At 49.1% G+C, this 24640-nt stretch overlaps 1 protein-coding gene and 1 long non-coding RNA gene across 2 annotated transcripts in view; one reads left to right on the top strand and one right to left on the bottom strand.

Annotated features, from left to right (window-relative positions):
* Positions 1-2540: 2540 nt before the first annotated feature.
* On the bottom strand, positions 2541-18000 carry LOC130358515 (uncharacterized). Its single transcript, XR_008889549.1, has 3 exons — positions 17905-18000; positions 9684-9748; positions 2541-2708 (listed from the first exon to the last, which is right to left on the bottom strand). It is a non-coding gene; the product is annotated as an uncharacterized LOC130358515 (long non-coding RNA).
* Positions 18001-18124: 124 nt separating this feature from the next.
* KATNAL1 (katanin catalytic subunit A1 like 1) overlaps positions 18125-24640 on the top strand; it is a 103533-nt gene continuing 97017 nt past the window's right edge. Inside the window, exon 1 of the mRNA XM_056561851.1 lies at positions 18125-18404. The gene's annotated coding sequence lies outside the window, so the exon portion shown is untranslated. The remainder of the gene's footprint in view (positions 18405-24640) is intronic.

Raw genomic sequence — 24640 nt, 5'->3', positions numbered from 1 at the left:
AGTGAGGAGGGTGGAGGAATTTATCAATGAGCCACAGGTGAATTACACTAATGAGCGCATTGGCCCTTTAAATCTTAAACCTCCGGTGCGCGCGCGCCCTAGGGGACGAGGGACTCGCGCGCCGGAGCAGAGAGGCAGATACTGGGGCAGGAGAAGCAGCAGGTGAGTGATGGACTGGGGCTCACATGCAGGCACGTCCTGCGATGCGAGTCCCAGCCCCGCCGGCGGCAGCAGGTAACGGGACCATGCGCTCGCGGCCAGCGTGTACGGACGGAGCGCAAAACGTAACAGTGAGCATATTCTTACACCATTGACTGCACCATTGACCATTCTTACACCATTGACTGCACAATTAAAGGGGTTTTCCAGGAATAGAAAAACAGAACTAATTTCTTTCAAAAATGGCTCCCGTCTGTCTCCAGGTTGGGTGTGGTTCTGGAGACAGGCAGAGAGTGGTTTTTGAAAGAAGTGATCTCTGTTTTTCGATTCCTGGATGACCACTTTAAGTAAATTTCACCCAGGTAATTGGTGCTTAAAGGGGTACTCCGACTCTAATACATCTTATCCCCCATCCTTGTCTGGTCATGGGGGTCCTGCAGCTGGGGACCCCCCCCCCCCCCCCACAATCTGTCATTCAGCACCCACCTTTGCAAGCTCTCCACAGCGCTGGAGGCTCCGAGTGTGTAGTGTGACGACCACGGGGTCGGAGAATTGTGATGTCACAACTCCGCCCCTGTGTGATGTCACGCCCCACCCCCTCAATGCAAGTCGATGGGAGGGGGCATGACGGCCTAACAGATATTGTTTGATAGTAGATAACAGATATTGTTTGAGTAGTAGGGTAAAGTTCCTGTAGGTATCAGTGGTGGCCATTGTATACCCTCAGATGTGGACCAACTGTGCTATCTTATCGATTTAGGACCAAATTTGGGAGTGGAGAGGAGTCGGTATCCTCTAGGTTTTCACCCTTTATCCTACTTCACGATTCGGAAGCTGGAATTCTTCTGCAGGAGGATACCAGGTTAGTTCCCCAAGAGTGGTCCTGGTATAGGTCTGGTTAAGCAGGGCAAACAGCTCTGGTGCCAGACACTGAGGGCACAAATAGTGGTAAGGCTGGTGCAACGGGTCTGCAGAAGGGACATGCACAGACATTTTGGGAGGCAGGAGCTGATCTAAAAAACGGGTAATTTATATATGCTCACATAATGAAATCAAACATCAAAAGGGCAGGGGCTCAATCCCCCTTTCTAGTCAACCTGTGCACATCCCTGGTCTGCAGCCTGGTGGTAATTGCAGCAAATGCTAAACAGTCAAGAGTGTTAAACAGTCAGTAGCAGAAAGCAGCTCCAGTAGTTGGCGCTGGTCAACAGCAGAATATCCATCCCAGTAAGAGAAAGCAACTAGAAGTTGTAGCAGAGCTGAAGATGTCCTGGAAGCAACAGGATAAATAGCTGTTGAAATACAGGCACAGATTCAGTGTTCACAGCTTGGGTCATGCACAGGAGAGGCAATGTCAAGTGAACAGGCACAGGTCAGATACAGGATAGCAGATCAAGAACACGCACCATAAGAAAGCTTTGTCCATGTAATATACAGTAAGACAGGGATTGGTGGAGGACACATTAGAGACGCATGCACAGGTCGTCTAAAGTTGCAGCCAGTGCAAGGTTGTGGAAAAGAAAGCTGCAGCCATGGAAAAGAAAGCAGAAGAGAGGCCAGAGGAGCAAGCCAGGACCAGCAGGTTTGAAGGCGAAGAAGCGATCGCAGCCCAGTGGTGATAAGTGTCAGGGCAAGACACACGCCGATGGATGCCAACCGCCGGCTTTATGGTTTAGCAATAATCTGTTTTCTTGCTATATTGCTACATAGGTAGCTACCTCCCATTGGATGTGGAGTACTCTGGCTAACACCTACCCACCTGATGTACCCAGCTGGGGACAGTAAAAATCACTTATTTGTTTTTATCTCTTTCAACCTGTTAAGGACAAAGGGCGTACAGGTATGCCCTTACGTCCAGGTACCTAAGGACCAAGGTTGTACCTGTACACACTGAATCCTTAAGCGGCTTTGAACCGGCGCAGGAGCTGCACTCGCTTCAGACCAGTGAGTGTCGACTGCTATCAGTAGCCTCACACTCACTGCTTATGCCAGGAAGCGGCGTGCGGGATCATAATGTTTATGATCCCGCACGGTAAACGGCGTAAACGTAAAAAAAAAACAAAAAAAAAACACAAAAAATACTGATGTTTACTCACATCATATATTGGAAAAAAAGTAATAAAAAGCGATCAAGAAATCCCATCAAAACAAAAATGGTACCGATAAAAACGACAGATCAAAGCACAAAAAATGATCCCTTAAACCTCAGAAAAGGACAATTTTATGCATACCAATTTTGTTACAAAAAGTTAGCATTTTTTTTAAATAGTACAATAATAGGAAAACTATATAAATTGGGTATCGTTTTAATTGCATTAACCTGCAAAAAAACAGGTAATGTATTTTTTTTTCCATAATAAATTTTTATTAAAGTTTTACCAAACAATGGTCAACATACAACATCATGTCAAAAGGTAACATAGAAATAAGGATGGAGAGGCATATTTCAATACACAGCCAGGAAGGCAAAATAATGCAGTAAGAGCATACATATCAGGTCTCAGTGGCTGTCATAGGGCTTGCTGTGTGAGAGCAACAATGAAGCCTCCCTGCAGAGGGGAATAAACATGAAAACTAATTCAGGCGATCTAAGTAAAACAATCCCACAAATATGGAGAAACTAGGGAATGCACTTCCCATGTTACGGTGTACAGATTATCATAGGAGAAAAGGCACAGAAAGAGTAGAGGAGAGGAGAGGGGGAGGAGAAAGGAGAAAGAGAGGACTAGCAGATGGAGTAAGTGGGGGGGGGGGGGGGTAGAGGAAGAATAGACGGAATAGCACAGGACGGCAGGCGCCGGCGGGCCCCCCAGGGGGAAGGGCATCGAAGATGACACATGGCGGCCAACACGCCCGAGAAGCAAATGAGTGGATCAATGAGTATTTTGCGGTGAGAGGTGTAGAGATCTTAATTCAGGAGAGGAAACAAAGGAGGTCCAAGGCTCTCAGATCAAACGGTGTTTCACAAATTGATGTTTGGAGTCAGCCATAAGTTCCTCCATGCGGTGGATATGTGAAAGTTCTTGAGCCCATGAGGAGAAGGAGGGGGGCGAGGTCGTTTTCCATAAGCGCGGTATTACCGACCTGGCTGCTAGAAGCATGAATCTAATTAGACGGGCGTTCCATTTTGGGACCAATGGGGGTAAGATGTAGAGGAGCAGAGGGGCCGGGGTCAGCGTAAGGCGTATTGTAGTCAGTTTATGTATCACATCAATGACACTATTCCAAAAGGGCATCAATATGGGGCATTGAACCCAGATGTGCGACATCGTGCCGCCACCAGGAGTCCTCCACATTCGGGTAAATGCGGGACAACACAGCTGGCATTCTGTACCACCTCGATAACACCTTGTAGTTCGTCTCAAGAGCATTCCAGTCCCCATCCGAGAATGAACTATCAGTCTCATTTTCCCAGCCTTTCAGGTAGGGCAGGGGCTCATTAGGATGAGCCTCTAATAGAAGAGCATATATTTGTCTCACTGGGTGAGTCTCGCCGGTGGGAGAGCAGCAGAGTTTCTCGAACGGGGAGGGAGAGCGGGTCAACTGGAGCGAAGCGGAGCAAGAGGTAAAAAAATGTTTAAGTTGCATGTATTGGATGTGATGAGTCGGCGTGAGAGACGGCAGAGCAACAATGTTGCATAGTGGTTTCAAGCCCGTGGCATCTAGGAAGGCGGAGAATGAAATGCCCTCAGAGCTATGGGGACCCAGGAAGGAGGAGGAGGACAGGGCAGGCGGGAAGGACTGGTTATTGAAAAATGGGGCAAGAGGTCCATTAGGAGAGAATAGAATATTACCGACCGGGAGTAGGCGTTTGACATTCACAATGGAGAGAGTTACTGGGGGAACCATGGGGGCCAGGCCAGCCGGGACTGCTCGCAAGGGCAGCCAGAGTACAGATTTGGGGTCAAGTGGAGAGACATGTCTTTCCAGGGAGACCCATTGCTTAGTGGTCTGGTCAGTGCTGCAGTCAAGAACTCTTGTCAGGACAGCCGCTAGAAAATAATACAGACAATCCGGCATACCCAGGCCCCCGTTGTCTTTACGTCTAGTCAGGACGCGCCGGGATATTCTCGGGTGTTTGCGGGCCCAGACAAAGCTAGAGAGGAGCGAAGCAATCCCTCCAAAGAATGACCTGGGGGGACATATCGGCGTGCAGGAGAAGAGGTAGAGGAGTCTCGGCAGCACATTCATTTTTATTATATTAATCCTCCCAAGCCAGGAGAAATCTTTCCGCTCCCATATAGCCAAGTCCGTTTTAATGAGATGCAAAAGGGGAGGGAAATTGAGTCGAAAGGTGTCTGTTACGCCGAGCGCTCCGGGTCCCCGTTCCTCCCCGGAGCGCTCGCCTCATCCTCGTTGTTGCAGCGCCCCGGTCAGATCCACTGACCGGGTGCGCTGCGGTCCCGCCTCCAGCCGGGATGCGATTCGCGATGCGGGTGGCGCCCGCTCGCGATGCGCACCCCGGTCCCCGTACCTGACTTGCTCTCCGTCGGTCCTGTCCCGGCGCGCGCGGCCCCGCTCCCTAGGGCGCGCGCGCGCCGGGTCTCTGCGATTTAAAGGGCCAGTGCACCAATGATGGTGCCTGGCCCAATCTTCCCAATTAGCTTATTAGTTTCCACCTGTGCACTCCCTACTTATACCTCACTTCCCCTGCACTCCCTTGCCGGATCTTGTTGCCCTTGTGCCTAGTGAAAGCGTTCCCTTGTTTGTTCCTAGCCCGTGTTCCAGACCTCCTGCCGTTGCCCCTGACTACGATCCTTGCTGCCTGCCCCGACCTTCTGCTACGTCCGACCTTGCCTTTGTCTACTCCCTTGTACCGCGCCTATCTTCAGCGGTCAGAGAGGTTGAGCCGTTGCTAGTGGATACGACCTGGTCACTACCGCCGCAGCAAGACCATCCCGCTTTGCGGCGGGCTCTGGTGAAAACCTGTAGTGACTTAGAACCGGTCCACTAGCACGGTCCTCGCCAATCCCTCTCTGGCACAGAGGATCCACCTCCTACCAGCCGGGATCGTGACAGTAGATCCGGCCATGGATTCCGCTGAGGTGCCGCTGTCAAGTCTTGCCGACATTTTCACGATGATCACCCAACAAAATCACCAGCTGGCATACTTGTCCTCCGTGGAACAGCAACTGAACTCACAGTTACAGCAGCTGCTGCCACTGACACTGCAGCTGCAACTGCAACAACCATCTCCTCCGCCGTCTCCTGCAACTCCTCCGCAGCGTCCGGCCATGGATTCCGCTGAGGTGCCGCTTTCAAGTCTTGCCGACATTTCCACGATGATCACCCAACAAAATCACCAGCTGGCATACTTGTCCACCGTGACACAGCAACTGGAGTCACAGTTACAGCAGCTGCAACTGCAACAACCATCTCCTCCGCCGGCTCCTGCAACTCCTCCGCAGCAACCGGCCGCTCCTAACCCCTGCTTGTCTCTGCCGGACAAATTTGATGAGGACTCTAGACTCTGCCGTGGTCTCCTTTCTGGAAAGGCCTTGTCTGGGGCCACACCACTCTGGGACCGCAATGATCCTGCCACAGCCACAGTCCAGTCCTTCTTCGCTGAGGTCCGTGGTGTCTTCGAGGAGCCTGCCCGAGCTTCTTCTGCCGAGACTGCCCTGCTGAACCTGGCCCAGGGTGTTTCTTCCGTTGGCGAGTACGCCATTCAGTTCCGTGCTCTTGCTTCCGAGTTGTCCTGGAATAGTGAGGCTCTCTGCGCGACCTTTAAAAAAGGCCTATCCAGCAACATTATAGATGTTCTGGCCGCACGAGAGACTCCTGCTAACCTACATGAACTCATTCATCTTGCCACTCGCATTGACATGCGTTTTTCCGGATGGCGTCTGGAGCTCCGCCTGGATATGGACTTTGTTCGCACGAGGCGTTTTTTCTCCCCGGCTCCTCTCTCCTCTGGTCCTCTGCAAACCGTTCCTGTGCCTCCCGCCGTGGAGGCTATGCAAGTTGACCGGTCTCGCTTGACACCTCAAGAGAGGACACGACGCCGCATGGAGAATCTTTGCCTGTACTATGCCGGTACCGAACACTTCCTGAAGGATTGTCCTATCCGTCCTCCCCGCCTGGAAAGACGTACGCTGACTCCGCACAAAGGTGACACAGTTCTTGATGTCAACTCTGCTTCTCCACGCCTTACTGTGCCTGTGCGGATATCTTCCTCTACCTTCTCCTTCTCTACTATGGCCTTCTTGGATTCCGGATCTGCAGGAAATTTTTTTTTGGCCTCTCTTATCAACAGGTTCAACGTCCCTGTGACCAGTCTCGCCAGACCCCTCTACATCAATTGTGTTTACAATGAAAAATTGGACTGTCTCGTGCGTTACCGCACGGAACCCCTCCTAATGTGCATCGGACCTCATCACGGAAAAATTGAGTTTTTTTTCCTCAGGTTCTTTGGCCCCAAGAAGAGGGGGAGACCCAAGGGGGGGGGTACTGTTACGCCGAGCGCTCCGGGTCCCCGTTCCTCCCCGGAGCGCTCGCCTCATCCTCGTTGTTGCAGCGCCCCGGTCAGATCCACTGACCGGGTGCGCTGCGGTCCCGCCTCCAGCCGGGATGCGATTCGCGATGCGGGTGGCGCCCGCTCGCGATGCGCACCCCGGTCCCCGTACCTGACTTGCTCTCCGTCGGTCCTGTCCCGGCGCGCGCGGCCCCGCTCCCTAGGGCGCGCGCGCGCCGGGTCTCTGCGATTTAAAGGGCCAGTGCACCAATGATGGTGCCTGGCCCAATCTTCCCAATTAGCTTATTAGTTTCCACCTGTGCACTCCCTACTTATACCTCACTTCCCCTGCACTCCCTTGCCGGATCTTGTTGCCCTTGTGCCTAGTGAAAGCGTTCCCTTGTTTGTTCCTAGCCCGTGTTCCAGACCTCCTGCCGTTGCCCCTGACTACGATCCTTGCTGCCTGCCCCGACCTTCTGCTACGTCCGACCTTGCCTTTGTCTACTCCCTTGTACCGCGCCTATCTTCAGCGGTCAGAGAGGTTGAGCCGTTGCTAGTGGATACGACCTGGTCACTACCGCCGCAGCAAGACCATCCCGCTTTGCGGCGGGCTCTGGTGAAAACCTGTAGTGACTTAGAACCGGTCCACTAGCACGGTCCTCGCCAATCCCTCTCTGGCACAGAGGATCCACCTCCTACCAGCCGGGATCGTGACAGTGTCCTTGGGGTCATTAGGTACTTGGATCCAAAGATAGGTAAGAGAGGTGGGGCACCACTTGAAGGGGTAGTTGGCTTGCAATTGTCGGACGGTCTCTGGGGAGAGGGAGACGTTAGGCGCTTCACTTTTAGAGGAGTTTAATTTGTAGTTCGAGTGGAGAGCAAAGGTGCGTATGGTCGCAAGTAGGGCAGGCAGGGAAGTGTGCGGGGAGGAGAGGAATAACAGAAGATCGTCCGCAAAGGCCGAGCATTTATGATTGTGAGTGGCAGCGGGAAAGCCCTTGATGTCCACATTACCACGAATCGCTAAATGTTCCATGCAGAGCACGAACAAGAGGGGTGATAAGGGACACCCCTGCCTAGTACCATTACAAATGCGGAAGGGGTGTGATAGTTGACCATTAACTCTGACCTGGGCTTGCGGGTCTGAGTAAAGGGCCACAATGCGAGCGAGCATCTGCGATCCCAAGCCTATCTGAGAAAGGGTTGCCCTCCGGAAGCCCCAGTCCACCCGATCAAAAGCTTTCTCGGCGTCTAAAGAGAGCAGGCATAAGGGTGTCTTAGTCCTGCGCGCCTGATGTACAATTGAGAAAGTGCGCAGGGTGTTATCCCTTGCTTCTCTGCCCCGTATGAAGCCAACTTGATGGTTGTGGACTAGGGTCCCCATGTATGGGGCCAATCTGTTCAAGATCAGTTTTGCAAAGAGCTTCGTGTCTGTGTTCAACAGTGATATGGGGCGGTAGTTTTGGCATAGGGATGGGTCTTTATCTCCCTTGGGGATCACTGTTATAAAAGCCCGCAGGAAGGATTGAGGAGGAGCGGTGGAGTCAGCGATAGCGTTGAAGGCAGAGAGAAGGGGTGAAGACAGTTCTGACCCAAGGAATTTATAAAATTTGGCTGTGTAGCCATCTGGTCCCGGGCTTTTGCCCGCCGGGAGAGATGTGATCATGGAGCTTAATTCCTCAGGTGAGAACGGTGCTTCCAGGGCCGATACAGCATCCGGCGGCAGTCACGGCAGTGCCGTTGTGTTAATATAGGAAGAAAGAGAGGAATGGTTTGAAGGAGAGGACGATGGGAGGCTGTATAGCTTAGCGTAATAGGAGCGAAAGATGTCAAGAATGTTCGAAGTGAGATGGGTGAGGGATCCTGACGAATCCCTGATACAAGGGACAAAAAGGGAGGCCCTCTTTTGTCTGAGAGCCCTGGCTAATATTTTACCAGGCTTATTCCCCCATTTATAAAAGGACCTTCCCACAATCTGTTTATAATATCTGTGTTTCACGTTCAGGATGGTTAGGATTTCCTGACGGACTCGAATAATGTCACGGAGGGTGTGTTCAAGTTGAGTTTGCTTGTGTTGGGATTCCAGGGCATGTAGTTCCGTTTGAAGGGAGGGCAGTTTAAGTGACGCCTATCTCTTCAGCCTCGCCCCATGTTTCACCAACATCCAGCGGAGCAAGCATTTCAATGCCTCCCATTTAATAAGTGGAGAGGAAGCATCTGAGACGTGGTCCGCGAGGAAATTGGCAATCGATTCTTTCAGTTCCTGGGCACAGAGGGAGTCCAGAAGGAGACTCTCATTAAGCCACCAGGTGGCATGGGGTTTGGCGAAAGAGGGGAGCGTAAAGGTAAGCCTCACAGGAGCATGGTCTGAGAGGGTTATAGATCCAATGGACGTGTGGGTGATCGATGAGAGAAGATTATGGGGGCAGAAGATGTAATCGATCCGGGAATATGAGTTGCGCGGATGGGAAAAGAAGGTGTAATCTCTGCCATTAGAGTGTAGGGTGCGCCGCGTATCGGCGAGTTGCAATTCGTGAAGTTTAGAACGAATGAGACTCAGTCTGCTGTTGGGGAGGAGGGAGCGGCCAGAAGAGGTGTCTAGCGTGGGGAATAGCGGGAGATTTAGGTCTCCGCAGAGTAGAATTTGACCCGTCGCAAAGGAGGCGAGAGCCTCCAGGGCATTCAAGAGGAATGTGTTTTGATGACGATTAGGTATATGGAGGCGATGGTAAGTTTATGACCAGAGAGGTCACAGTTAGCAAATAGATATCTGGCATTAGGGTCAGAGACCGAGTCCAGAATTTTTAATGGAAGGGATTTATGGAAAGCTACGGAGACGCGCATCAGGGTTCGTGCTGTGCAGCCAGGTCGAGTAATATCTGGTGGGAAGGGTGGGAAGGTGATCCGTTTTGAAGTGTGTCTCCTGTAGGGCAAGTATATGTCTGCGTTGCTTATGTTGGGAGTACAGAATTTGAGCACGCTTTTTGGGCATGTTGAACCCTTTGACATTCAGTGTAGTGACATTAATGTCAGCTGCTATGTGTGCGTGAGGGAAGAAGAATAAACTTACCAACCCCCCAGGAGTCCGCCCACACCGCCATCCATCGAGGTCGCCCTGTCAGAGGATTACTCCATCTAGGAAGGAAGAAAGGAGAAGAGAGGGGTAAGTAGGTGAAAAGGGGAAGCAGAAAAAGCAGCCGTAAGAGAACGGATACAAAGGGACTATGTGTGGAAGCCATAAGGGCTAAGGTAAGGTGCAACCAGGACCAGCTTGGACACTCAACTAGTGGGTAGCCGGGAAGTGGCGCTAGATGCCCACTTGTGGGGGAACTAAAACGAACTGTAACCGGATAACAAGAGTACGGCAGGTGGCCCACAATGTACTATAGGAATTTCCCCTCAGAACAGAGGAGGGGAAATGCAGTGAAAACCAAGGAGGGTTTGAGAGCCAATGACACCTACGTGGCATGGGAAACGTAGCGAAGTGTAACAGGTAATGGAATACAATGACTAGCGTGTAAGAACAACTTGTAAGGTGCAATATACTACTTCAGGGGCGACCTTAAACGGAGAGAAAGTCAGCCCCCAAGAACAGTCAACAGGAGAAGCAGTGCACAGTGACCATGTGAAACATCACACGGTGGGAGAAGAACCAGATGACTAGCAGGATGTCTCAGTCTCAGGTCGTGCGGCCTCTCCTCTGGGGGAGAGGTGCCAAGTCCTTGTCTTTTCCGGTACGCCTCAAGGCTTGGCAAATCTCAGCCGAGTGACGCGCTGACACTGTAACAGGGGAGAACAGCTGTTCCCATTTCTGGAGGTTCACAGGAGGTAACTTGAAAGCTGCCAAGAATTCAGGGAGGTCATCCGGCTTGCGAAGGGTGGCCACTGTTGAACCATATCGAGCCATTAGGGAGAACTGGGAACCCCAGCGGTATACATTCTTTGCGTTCTGGAGAATAGAGAGCAGGGGCTTCAGCGTGGCCCGCAGGCGGAGGGTGCGGAGCGACAGATCAGGGAACAGGAAAACTTCAGCCACTTTGCACTGTATCGACTTCAGGTTACGCGATTTTCTCATAATGTCCTCCTTCAAAGTGTAATGATGGACCCTGCATATGACATCCCTCGGTTTGAGCGGGTCTGGGGACTTCGCTTTTAGAGCGCGATGGGCTCGATCCAACTCCAGGGGGGGGGGTCAGGGGGTCTTTGGAGTATACTATTGAACAATTTTTGAAGGGTAGCAGGGATCTCTTGGGGGGTTACAGATTCAGGCAGTCCCTTAATGCGTATGTTATTTTGCCTGTTTCTGTTATCCATGTTGTCCATATGGTCAACCATTTGAGCTTTCTGGGCAAGAAGAGAGGTGGTAGCATCCTGCAGGGTGTCGACCTCCGACGAAATGGATGAGCGAAAAGATTCTAGAGCAGTCATTCTGGTTGACAATTGGGCCACTTCAGCCTTGACAGGTTCCAGATCTTGGCGCCAAGTTTTTTTAATTTCCTCGGCCATGGAGAGCATATCCATTTTGGTCGGGATCAGAGCTAACAACGCCTGCAGTTCTGAATGATTTTTCAGCGTGTTGGCAGCAGCCTCAGGACTGGGCAATGCAGGCGCTGTCTTTCTATTAGTGAGTTGAGCAGCAGAGGGTTGTGAGGGAGGACCGGTGGACCACCTGAGGCATCATGATGCGACCTCTTGGTGCCGGCAGGGTCCTGTGAGTCATCAGAGGAAGAGCAAGCACCACTGTATGCCGCCCTGCGGGCGAGACTTGGAGGGCGTGCGGAATAATTTCCTTTTAGCAGGAGGGCTGTCACCCCAGTATTCCGGGACATCACTATTGTCCGTGGAGTCATCATCGCAGGGCGAGGCATCTGAGTCCATATGTTGAGAATATGGGGGGTTAGCTGCATCTGGGCACGACAGAGGAGGACCATATGGAGCAGGAGTGGGATAAGATTTCTGTGCGGCAGCAGTCCCCTTCTTGATAAGTGACATTGGTGGTGTGGCGTTTGCTGTAAGGGGTTCTCCCTCCTCCAAGGTGGCAGCAGGTGAGGAGGGAGTTAATGCAATGTCCATTGCGGCAGCCGGGGTTGTGGCTGACCCACAGCTTAAAGGTGGGGGGATGGGGGAGAGCGGACTCGCCATATTGTGTACAGCAGGGCCGTTTGTTACCTCCATAGACGTTGCTGTCTGCGCCCTGGATGTAGGCCTAACGGTCACGGGGCTAGCTGGGACTGCCAGCGCCACTGTCTGAAGCCTCTGCAGCGGCAGGAACTCGGTCCAGGAGACTTCAGCAGGGAACCCCAGAGGTACCGCAGCAGGGGAGCAGGGTTGCAGATCCCGGGCGTGTGAGGCGCTCACTCCAGCAGCAGAGGATGAGTCAGCGGCTTGAGCTGTGGGGATGGGCGGTGCTTCAGGCGCACAGTGTGAGGGTGCGCAGCTAGGCCACGGTCGCGGCGGGGAACTCAGAGGTGCCGGCAGGCTCTTGAAGAAGGCTGCCGCTCCCGCTGTGCTTTTTGTGGCGGTGGCGGTTTCCCATGCCAGGGAGAATCCTCCTTTTAGCAGGGCCGGTGCCGGAGCTCTCTTTATGTGCGTGCGGTCGCCAGCGTGTCAAACCACGCCCCCCCGATGTTTTTTTTTTTTTTGCATAAAGGGCACTGTGTAAGAACCGAACCCCCCCCCCAAAATTAGCACAATTGTAGTTTTCTTATAAATTTCCCCCCACAAATAATAATTTTATTGTTGCATCGTAGATTTCAAAAAGAGAGGAGAAAAAAAATGAAAATGCAAAAATAAAAATTGTCCCAGTCTTTAAAGGGACACTCTTCCCCTAGACATCTTATCCCCTATTCAAAGTATAGGGAAGAAGATGTCTGGGCGGGACCCCCCGTGGCAGAACCCCCAGCGGTAGGACCCCCGCGATCTCTGTGCAGCAGACACATGCCACCACGAGGGGGCTTGGCCATGACGTCATGAACCCCGGGTGTTGCATGGAGATTGCAGGGGTCCCAGCAGCACCCGGCATTTGTTTAGAATGCTGGATGTGGCGCCGGGGGCTCATGACATCACGGCCACGCCCCATCATGACGTCACGTCTCTACTGCACAGAGATCGCGGGGGTCCCGCTATCTCTGTGCAGATAGGGGATAAGATGTCTAGGTGCGGAGAACCCCTTCAAGGCCAAAATGGGCTTGGTACTTAAGGGGTTAATGTTATCTGAGTTTGCATTATAGCGGGATGGTCCCAGTGACTATCAGCCGCCGGGACCCATGGCTAATGCCAGGCATTACCGATCGGGCTGATGCCTGGCATTAGCTCTTTAGACAACACAATCAAAGTTGATTGCGACGTCTAAAATGTAAAAAAAATAATACTGGCTGCTCAGCTGAGCTGATCGGGACCAACGCGGTGAGACCGCGATGTCCTGATCAGCTAAGAGGATGGCCGTTTAACCCCTTAAGGACTCAGCCCATTTTGGCCTTAAGGACTCAGACAATTTAATTTTTACGTTTAAATTTTTTCCTCCTCGCCTTCTAAAAATCATAACTCTTTTATATTTTCATCCACAGACTAGTATGAGGGCTTGTTTTTTGCGCGACCAGTTGTCCTTTGTAATGACATCACTCATTATATCATAAAATGTATGGCGCAACCAAAAAACACTATTTTTGTGGGGAAATTAAAACGAAAAACGCAATTTTGCTAATTTTGGAAGGTTTTGTTTTCACGCTGTACAATTTCTGGTAAAAATGACATGTGTTCTTTATTCTGAGGGTCAATACGATTAAAATGATACCCATTATTATATACTTTTATATTATTGTTGCGCTTAAAAAAAATCACAAACTTTTTAACCAAATTAGTACATTTATAATCCCTTTATTTTGATGACCTATAACTTTTTTATTTTTCCGTATAAGCGGCGGTATGGGGGCTCATTTTTTGCGCCATGATCTGTAATTTTTTTTGATACCACATTTGTATATAAAAAACTTTTAATACATTTTTTATAATTTTTTTTTAATAAAATGTATTAAAAAAGTAGGAATTTTGGACTTTTTAATTTTTTTTTCGTTCACGCCGTTCACCGTACGGGATCATTAACATTTTATTGTAATAGTTCGGACATTTACGCACGCGACGATACCAAATATGTCTATAAAAAATGTTTTTTACGCTTTTTGGGGGTAAAATAGGAAAAAACGGACGTTTTACTTTTTTATTGGGGGAGGGGATTTTTCACTTTTTTTTTACTTTTACTTTTACATTTTTTTACATTTTTTTTTACACTTGAATAGTCCCCATAGGGGACTATTCATAGCAATACCATGATTGCTAATACTGATCTGTTCTATGTATAGGACATAGAACAGATCAGTATTATCGGTCATCTCCTGCTCTGGTCTGCTCGATCACAGACCAGAGCAGGAGACGCCGGGAGCCGCACGGAGGAAGGAGAGGGGACCTCCGTGCGGCGTTATGAATGATCGGATCCCCGCAGCAGCGCTGCGGGCGATCCGATCGTTCATTTTAATCGCGAACTGCCGCAGATGCCGGGATCTGTATTGATCCCGGCACCTGAGGGGTTAATGGCGGACGCCCGCGAGATCGCGGGCGTCGGCCATTGCCGGCGGGTCCCTGGCTGCGATCAGCAGCCGGGATCAGCCGCGCATGACACGGGCATCGCTCCGATGCCCGCGGTTATGCTTAGGACGTAAATGTACGTCCTGGTGCGTTAAGTACCACCTCACCAGGACGTACATTTACGTCCTGCGTCCTTAAGGGGTTAATCGGCTCTCCTATGCTCCAGTCAGCCATGGCAGGCTGGAGCAATAGAGCGCAGATAACACTGATCAATGCTGTGCTATGGCATAGCATTAAACATCCTCTTAGCAATCTAAGGACGGCATGTAATAGTCTCCTATGGGGACTAAAAAAATAGTGTAAAAAAAAAGTTTATAAATGTGATATAAAAACTACAGATCACGGCGCAAAAAATTAGAGCACATCCCTATATACGGAAAAGTAAAAAAGTTAAAGGGCTCAGAAGAGGACAATTGTAACCATACTAATTTTCGTACATAATGTTATAATTTTTTTTTAAAGAAGTAAAACAAAATTAAACCTAAATAATTTGGGTATCCTTGTAACCATAGAGACCTACAGAATAAAAGATAATGTATAATTTTTACCAGAAAGTGCACTGCATAGAAACTGAACCCCCCAAAATTTACAAAATTGCATTTTTTTTATTTTGCCCCACAAATATATATTATTTATTAAATATATACTTATTACAAAGTTGGTGGCACAAAAAACAAGCCCTCATATGGGTCTGTAGGTGGAAAATTGAAAGCGTTATGATTTTTAGAAGGTGAGGAGAAAAGTGCAAAATGGAAAAACCCTGATTTTTTTTTCTCTCCAATAGATTTCTATGAGAGAAATGCAAACATTTTTGTGAAAAGAAAATCATAGTCTCAACATGCTGCAATTCTGCAAAAATTCCACTGATCCACTAAATGTAGTGTGGAGCACAAATATTCGTAAATGCGAATTTTTATCGTGAATATCGGCAATTTGCGATTTTGCAAATATTTAGAATATAGTGCTATATATTTGTGATGACGAATATTCGTATTTTTTTGTTTTTTTCACATGCTAATTTTTATGCAAATTTTCCAATGCGAATTTTCCATGCGAAAAAGTGAATGAACAAATTTCGCTAACATAGGGCAAATAATCATCAATATATTTGTGAAATATCGCGAATTAAAATATGGCCCCTGCTGCTCATTACTAGCCAAATGTAGAAAAACGCCAAAAAAACGGCAAGTGGATTTGGTACTTCATAAATCCCTACTGAATTGCAGCGAACATCTGGCAATGGCATTTTTTCACGGGCATTTTTGTTTAAAAAAAAATAACAAAGCCTTGAGGTGCATTCCCAAGGCGTTATTGCTGTCCGCTTAAGGGTCTATTCACACGTACAGTATTCTGCACAGATTTGATGCGCAGGATTTGAATCTGTGTTCTGTCATTTAGTTTACATTGAAATCTGCAGCAGAAAATCCAGCACATCAAATCTGCAACGGATATTGTACGTGTGAATAGACCCTAAGAATAGGGTCACACGGATGGATTTGCGGTGTATTTTATGCTGCGGATTTGCCTATGATGGACCCTACAGTGTTGCCTTCAGCTAAGCCTGCTCATGGCGGAAATCCGCTGCTACGAGCAGACACACTGCGATGTGCGAGTCGCCCCACACATGCGCAGTGTACTCGCACACATCGTGACCACTCTCCCTGCTCCCTGAGCTAGGCCGAGAGCAGCCGCGATGTGTGCGAGTACACTGCGCATGTGTGGGACGACTCGCACATCGCAGTGTGTCTGCTCGTAGCCGCGGATTTCCGCCATGAGCATGCACAGCTGGAGGTACACTGTAGGGTCCCTCGTCGGCAGATCCACAGCGTAAAATATGCTGCGTATTTGTCGGTATGACCTTACCCTAACACAGGAAAACGTATATGTTAACAGATGCTAATAGTGGATGCCACACAGCATAATCCCATTAAAGGAGTACTCTAGTGCAGAGTATTCCTGCTCCGTTCTGCCCGGGCTGCAAAATAAATGAAAATGAACCATCACTCACCTCCCTGGGTTCCCGCGGAGCGCCACTACAGCTGATCGGTCCTCCGGTCCATCCTCTTCATACTTCCGGGTGTAACGAAGCGTCACATGGCGCTCAGCCTATCGCCGGCCGCCGCGATGTTCAGCCTCGGCCGGCGATAGGCTGAGCGCCATGTGACGCTTCGTTACACCCGGAAGTATGAAGGAGATGGACCGGAGGACCGAACAGCTGTAGTGGCGCTCCGCAGGAACCCAGGGGGGTGAGTGATGGTTCATTTTCATTTATTTTGCAGCCCGGGCAGAACGGAGCAGGAATACTCTGCACTAGAGTACTCCTTTAACTTACGTTATGTATATATATATACAATTTTTTTTTGCGTACACAATAGCAAGATTAAACGGACTGTAACCGAAATAAAAAAGCATTGTGAACGCAGCCTTAAATGGTCACTCTCATTAAAACAAATATATGCTATTGCACTCCTTACGGTAAATAAAAAATATTTCTAATATACTTTATTTTAAAAAAATGAAGTTTTCTATGTTTTATTTGTGCTTAACCCCTTAACGACGCAGGACGTATATTTACGTCCTGCGCCGCCTCCCGCGATATGAAGCGGGATCGCGCCGCGATCCTGCATCATATCGCGGCGGTCCCGGCGCTCATCAACGGCCGGGACCCGCGGCTAATACCACACATCGCCGATCGCGGCGATGTGCGGTATTAACCCTTTAGAAGCGGCGGTCAAAGCTGACCGCCGCTTCTAAAGTGAAACTAAAAGTATCCCGGCTGCTCAGTCGGGCTGTTCGGGACCGCCGCGGTGAAAACAGCCCTTACCTGCCTCCTCGGTGTCCGATCGACGAATGACTGCTCCGTGCCTGAGATCCAGGCAGGAGCAGTCAAGCGCCGATAATGCTGATCACAGGCGTGTTAATGGACGCCAGTGATCAGCATAGGAGATCAGTGTGTGCAGTGTTATAGGTCCCTATGGGACCTATAACACTGCAAAAAAAATGTTAAAAAAAGTGTTAATAAAGGTCATTTAACCCCTTCCCTAATAAAAGTTTGAATCACCCCCCTTTTCCCATAAAAAAAAACCAACCAACAGCATATGGCAGTTAAGTGTGAGAGGAGCTATGATTGGATGAGGCTGGACACCCCCCCCCCCCTCAGCACTCCATGCTGCACTTCCTGTGTTTCAGCTTCAGTCCTAAGTCTGTGTATGAGTTGGGGGAAAATGTGCTCTAGAGCTTTTTTAAGCACAAGTGAAACATAGAAAACTTCATTTTTTTTAAACAAAGTATATTAGAAATCTTTTTTATTTACCATAAGGAGTGCAATAGCAAAAATTTGTTTTAATGAGAGTGACCATTTAATGATTAGAAAACCAGAGATAATTTCTTACAAAAACAGAGCCACACTGGTACTCAGGTTGTGTGTGGTATTGCAGTTCTGTTAGAGTGAATGGAGATGTGCTGTAATACCACACACAACCTGAGGACAGAGGTGCTGCTGTTTCTGAATCCTCCTGACATGTGATTCCAGTAGTGGGCGCTGTTAGCTGGGCACACGATGACACTGCTTTTTCAGAAGCATTACATAAAAGTATTCTATAGGTTATAAACCAGTTATTGGGCACTATATGGCACATTGTAGCCTTAACATTAGGTTCTCTATGGTTTCCAATGTCCAATGTAACCAGCAGCTCCCCCTGGAGGAGGCATCAGCATTTACAGGACAATAAACCCCTCCCCCAGACGGCTCTTCTCTCTGCATCCGCCCGCAGCCATGACAACGCTGCAAACACAACTTGGTAACGGCCGGGGCGGGGGACGTGTTCCGCTAGAAATAAAGACCTGGGCCGGAGACTCGTCCTAATCCTAGGCCGGACCCCCCTACAATACCGTCCATTAATCCGCCCCCCCGCCTGAACACTGCTGTCCCCTACACTCAGCTGTATCACTGACCCCCAATCGGGCGCGCTACGCATGCTGGGATATGTAGTTTGTTACTCGCCGGCGCAGAAAGGAAACTGTAGGCGCGGAACTACAAGCCCCAAGACCCCAGTCACCTTGCAGGGATTCTCCATCCTTATCCCCTGTACATTTATCCCTATTGTAGTGGATACACTGGCTCATCGACCCGAATAGTGATCAGAGGCAGGTGAGTGATGGGATGTGATGGGATTGGGATGGGGGTATATAGGCATCTTCATGTATCCTGTGGTGAGAAGGGAGATCGTGCAGGGCCGGGGTGCTCAGTGATGTGTCTGTTACATTCTTTGTATTGTAGCAGTACATTATTCAGCCTAGAAAATGATTATGCAGTATGTGGGCTTTGGAGGCACTACAAATCCCAGCACACCCTACCCTTGCCTGCCCTATTACAGTGTCACAAAAAGTGCACAAGCAATTGCATAATCTTTATGGTATATAACATGTATAAATGTTACAAGACTACAATTCCCAGCATGCCCGGACCTCCAGAAGTTGCAACACTATAATGCTTAGTACGCCCGCTGGTATGCTGGGAGTTGTAGTTTAGCAACATCTGGAGGGCTGCAGTTTGCAGACCTGTAATATAATACGCAAAAAATATAATGTAAGTGACCTGAAGCTATAGTGCTGTGTTCCCCGCTCTGTGGTTCTCCAGCTGTTTGGGGCTCATGGTTTTGCAACAGCTGGAGAACCACAGATGGGGGAATTCTGGTTTAAACCCATATCTGTGGGTGCAGGAGTCATAATAAGGCAGTGTTTCCCAACCAGGGTGCCTCCAGCTGTTGGAAAACTACAATTCCAATCATGCTCGGACAGCCGAAGGCATGATGGCGATTGTAGTTTTCCAACAGCTGGAGGCACCCTGGATGGGAAACACTGCAATAAGGACTCACAGACGTGGCCGTACTACAGATCCATAATATGGTACCTAGTGTTTGCTGTGGCTCCAGTGTACACCTGTGTTTTCCAACCAGTGTGCCTACAGCTGTTGCAAAACTACAATTCCCAGTATGCCCGGACAGCCTTTGGCTGGAGGCACCTTGGTTGGGAAACATTGATGTACACCAAGCATGTCAAACTCAAAGGCTAACATGGGCCAAAAAAAAAAACAAGGTTTAAGTTTATGTGGGCCACATAAAAAAAAAAAAAAAAAAAACATGCCCCCACCCCCTCTGCACAACACCTCATGCCCCCTCTGCACAACACCTCATGCCCCCTCTGCACAACACCTCATGCCCCCTCTGCACAACACCTCATGCCCCCTCTGCACAACACCTCATGCCCCCTCTGCACAACACCTCATGCCCCCTCTGCACAAGACCCCATGACCCCCCTTTGCACAAGACCCCATGACCCCCCTTTGCACAAGACCCCATGACCCCTCCTTTGCACAAGACCCCATGACCCCGTTTGCACAAGACCCCATGCCCCCTGCTCAAGACTGTGCTGTACAGTTCCCCCACATTAGGTTGGCAGTACAGTTCCCCCACATTAGGGTTGGCAGTACAGCTCCCCCACATTAGGGTTGGCAGTACAGTTCTCCCACATTAGGCTGGCAGTACAGTTCCCCCACAGACATACAGCCTCCAGCCATATACAGTGTATGGCTGGAGGCTGTATGTCTGTGTACTGCCTCACTTCAGTGTTCTGACCACCGCTCCTCCTGTCCGGGGTCACGATCTACTGCTATGGCCTATAGGCCATAGCAGTAGGTCCCGGGACCGGAGGAGTGTTGGTCGGAACACCGCAGATGACGTGCTGGTGAGTGGTGACATACCATACCTGCGCGTCCTCCTTGCTGCTTCGCTCCGCTCTTCTCCTATAGGTGCACACACGGGATGTCAGTGACGTCCCTGCGTGCGCTACCTCCCAGCGGCCCGTTTTTAAAGTTAACGCGGGGCCGCAGAGAGGTAACCGGGGCATCCTTGTGTCCTGAAAAGATTTTTCGGAACACAGGGATGCCAGGTGGCAAAGATATTCATTGTGGGCTGCATGTTTGACACCCATGATGTACACTGTCATATGGGGACATACAGATGGGATTTTTTAATTGTATATGTGCCAAAAAAAAAAAAAAAAAAACAATAAGTACATCCCATGTTGTATTATGAAGATATTCTCCCCTAGAAGTAGTGCTGCCAGGAGGGAATGTGTTGGCATACAGAGGATCCTCACACAGAGAGACCCCATGTGCCACCCTGCATTGTCTGTACCCATGTGCACTGCTTCTTACAAGGCTGATACCGGTAAGGCTATGTTCACATGGTGGATTTTTTTTGCAGAATGTCCGGCCGGAAAATTTCCAGCAGGGCATACCGGCGCTAGGACCGAGCGGAAAGAGCAGAAAGAATTGCCATGTTTAAATTCCCGTGCCACATGTTTCCAGTGTGGAAATTCAGCCATGTGCACAGTCCAGCAGAATCCCATTGGCTGCAGTGGAATTTGTGAGCTGAATTTTTCTTCCGGATTTCGCTCGGAAATTCTGCCGTGTGAACGAGGCCTAAGGGAGCATGCACACTACGTTTTGGCAACACAGTTCCCGTATTAGGTTTTTGATGAAAAGCGGATTCCTCAAAACCGTACCAAACTGTATCAAAACGGGTGTACAAATTTTAACCTGGATACGGTTAAAAACCGTATACTGTTTGAAAAATGATGTCCGGTTGCATCCATTTTTGTAACAAAAAACCATATACGTTTTTAACTTTTTATTCCATTATGAATAAAGTTTCATTTGTTTCATTGAAATTAAAGAAAAAATACTGTGCAGAGTCAAAAACCGTATGGTGCGTTTCCCATTGACTCCCATGTTAAAAAAACAAAACGTATACAGTTTTTCTCCCGGACCAAAAACTGTGGTAGGCTACGGTTTTGGGTACGGGAAAAAAAATGACCAAACCGTACAAGACGCAAAACGGATGCAACTGGATGTATCGTTTGGCATACGATTTTTAATGGAGAGTCAATGCATACGGTTTTCAATACGGTTCCATACGGTTTTCTAATTGAAAATGTAAACGTGGTGTGAATGCAGCCTAACAAGACATGTACACGTGTGCCCATCATGTGACCGCATTATTGTATTTATTAAATGACAGAAAGCAGAGGTCTTGAAAACTGTGAGGAATTACTATAGAAAGTATTGGAATGTAGCAGAATGTATCAGAATATCTTTTATTTGTAAACAGTCTGTCATCTGTATTTGTTCTTATGAGCTGCAGGCACCTTTGGATAGCTTTTAGGGTATAAAAGTAAAATGTATCTTTCTGGAGAGGATGGTGGTTGCCAAACTTACTAAAGGGGTACTCTGGCGCTAGGACATCTTATCCCCTATCCAAAGGATAGGGGATAAGATGCCTCATCGCGGGGTCCCGCTGCTGGGGACCCCCATGATCTTACATGCAGCACCCCGTTAGAATCAGTCCCCGGAGCACGTTCGCTCCGGGTCTGATTACTGGCGATCACGGGGGCCGGAGCATTGTGACGGCACGGCCCCACCCCCTGTGTGACAACACGCTCCGCCCCCTCAATGCAAGACTATGTGAGGGGGCGTGACAGCTGTCACACCCCCTCACATAGTCTTGCATTGAGGGGGCGGAACGTGTTGTCACACGGGAGCGGGGCCGTGACGTCACAATGCTGCGGCCCCTGTGATCGCCCCCGTGGAATTCTACATGGAAATTCCATTGTGTGAACATAGCCTTTTAGTTTTTGATATTATGCTGAGAAGCAATTAGATCATTGTGCAAGATTGTAGATGTGCGACCATGTCTGTCTTCTACCTGAATTCACATTGTGTTTTCTATCCCCTCTTTTTTTTGTTTGAACATGTTGTCTGCACTCTTCCCCACTCCCTCAGCCCAACCCTATATAAGTAGTAGTTAGCTACACATGGGCCTTTTCTTTCCTGGCAGCCTCCCAGTCTGACTGGGAGAGCATGGTAAGTGAGCTGTAGCATCCTGTTCACACTGGTGTGGTGCTCTGCGGCGTCTGTTGCTGCCATGGCACCGTGTCTGCAGGTAGGTGTGACCCATGGACTGGTTTGAGTGGCATTGGGGCCGCTCTGCCAGTGGGTCGTTCCCCCTGTGGGCACTGGTGTTGCGGTGGTGGTCGCCGCCCAGGGCTACGCCATTTTATGTTAGGGACCCAATCTAAATAGGTGGCCTTGACGTGGCGAGTGGGCTTGTACTTTTTGATCAAAACGTATATACTAACAACCTGTTCGTTTTTGAAATTATGCTGAGAAGCAATTAGATCATTGTGCAAGATTGTAGATGTGCGACCATGTCTGTCTTCTACCTGAATTCACATAGCCTAAGAGTATGTTCACATGGCGGAATGTCCATGGGGAATTCCACCAGAATATTCAGATGCAGCTGTGTTCGTTTTTCATGGGATTCTGCTGCACTGTGCGCACGGGGAAATTTCCGCGGCAGATGTTTCTGCCATGGAAATCCCGATTCTGTCTCTTTTTTTTTTTTTTTTCAGATTTTGCTCGGAAATGCTTTACAGGCTATGAGACAGAGCATTTCCAAGTGGGTCTAGTGCCCGCCGAAACTTTGAACTGTGCGGAAGGTCTGCCCGTGTTTTCCAGGTGGTCATTTTGCACATTTTCCTACCGTATGAACATACCTTAAAGGCCACTCAGATGTCTACTCAAACAATACAGTGGTCCCTCAACATACGATGGTAATCCGTTCCAAATGGACCATCGTTGAAACCATCGCATGTTGAGGGATCCGTGCAATGTAAAGTATAGGACAGTGGTCTTCAACCTGCGGACCTCCAGATGTTGCAAAACTACAACACCCAGCATGCCCGGACAGCCGTTGGCTGTCCGGGCATGCTGGGAGTTGTAGTTTTGCAACATCTGGAGGTCCGGAGGTTGAAGACCACTGTTAGAGGAAGTTGTACTCACCTGTCCCCGCCGCTCCTCACCATCACCGCTGCCCGGGATGTTGCCGTCCAGCGCTGTTGCCGCGTCCCCGAGGTCCGGCAAGGCCTCTGCTTCCCCGGCATCCGTGTGCTCCGTCGTCGCCATCACGTTGTTACGCACGCTGCTCCTATTGGATGACGGGACAGCGTGCGCAGCGACGTGATGATGTCGATGGAGGGGATCCCGAAGAGGACGCTCCGGAGCCCCAAGGACAGGTAAGAGACATCACCGGAGCACACGGGGCACCGTAAACGGCTATCCGGTAACAGCTGAAGCAGTCTGCGCTGCCGGATAGCCATTTATGCGATGGCCCCGACATACAAAAGCATCGTATGTTGATGCTGCCTTCAACATGCGATGGCCTCTGAGAGGCCATCGCATGTTGAAATTATGGTATGTCGGGGCCATCGTAGGTCGGGGGGTCACTGTATTGATTACATGTTGGGTGAAAGGTGGCAACTTTGCCACGATTCAAAACTCTTGCCCACGGTTTCTATACATACAATGATCCCTGTGATCTGACAGTAGATTTATTTTGTATCCATTCATGTCTAATGCTGAACAGACTCTCACATGGTACCTGTTGTTTTTCAGCTGTAGTCATAGCATCTTCACTTCCGTGTAGTAAGAATAAGAGCTAACAATGTACTTTTGCGCGGACGACAGAGGCGTATCTGAGAAGTTCTTATGATCTTTTCATCATGTAATACAATTTTCTTTTTCCCTTTAGTATTTCGGATAGATCTCACTTCAGCTGACATCAGTCACTTAAAGAAGGGAAAGAAACCTCCTTATTTTGCCCTTTCATCTTGGACTCCTACACATCCCATACATACGTCATCTAATTGAGGAAATGGAGGGAAAAATAGCATTCGGCTTTTAGCTTTACAAAAACAAGTTATAGGAGTGCACTTAAGAGGAATACGTCGTATGCAGTTATTCTTATAAGAAAGCAGAGTGTTTACTTGCTTGCTTTTTCTGTAACTATTCTTTAGGAAGCCTTGTAGAATAATAAAGCACTTTTCGGGCATGTCCTTTGTGTTATACTACCGCCTGTCTGTGACATCCTCGTTTGGTGCCTTCAGGTGGATTTCACCTCCTACATGTACGTTATGTTTCTTCTGGTGATATTTGTATTGCATGGTCAGATATTAAAGGGGTATTCCAGGAATATTTTTTATTTGACTATGCTACAGTGGCTGTAAGGTTAGTATAGTTCATAATATAATGTCGGTACCTGTGTGTGACTGTTTCTTATGTGATTTTCACCACAATATTTATTTTTAACAGCATACAAAATGACTGCTGTCTCAGATTTTTCCCAGATTGCAATGCGTTCGAGACCTGACATCACTAGTCAGCTGATGACAGGGAGCCTGTCTGCTTCAATCTGCAACTAATGCAGAAGCTGTAGGCACCCTGATTGAAAACCACAGGTCTTTTGAATGGATGCAGCTCATTTATGT

This window comes from Hyla sarda, chromosome 2 (genome assembly GCF_029499605.1).
Source record: "Hyla sarda isolate aHylSar1 chromosome 2, aHylSar1.hap1, whole genome shotgun sequence".
NCBI lineage: Eukaryota > Metazoa > Chordata > Amphibia > Anura > Hylidae > Hyla > Hyla sarda.
Note: the sequence above shows the minus strand (reverse complement) of the source record. Positions and strands in the feature narration are given on the sequence as shown.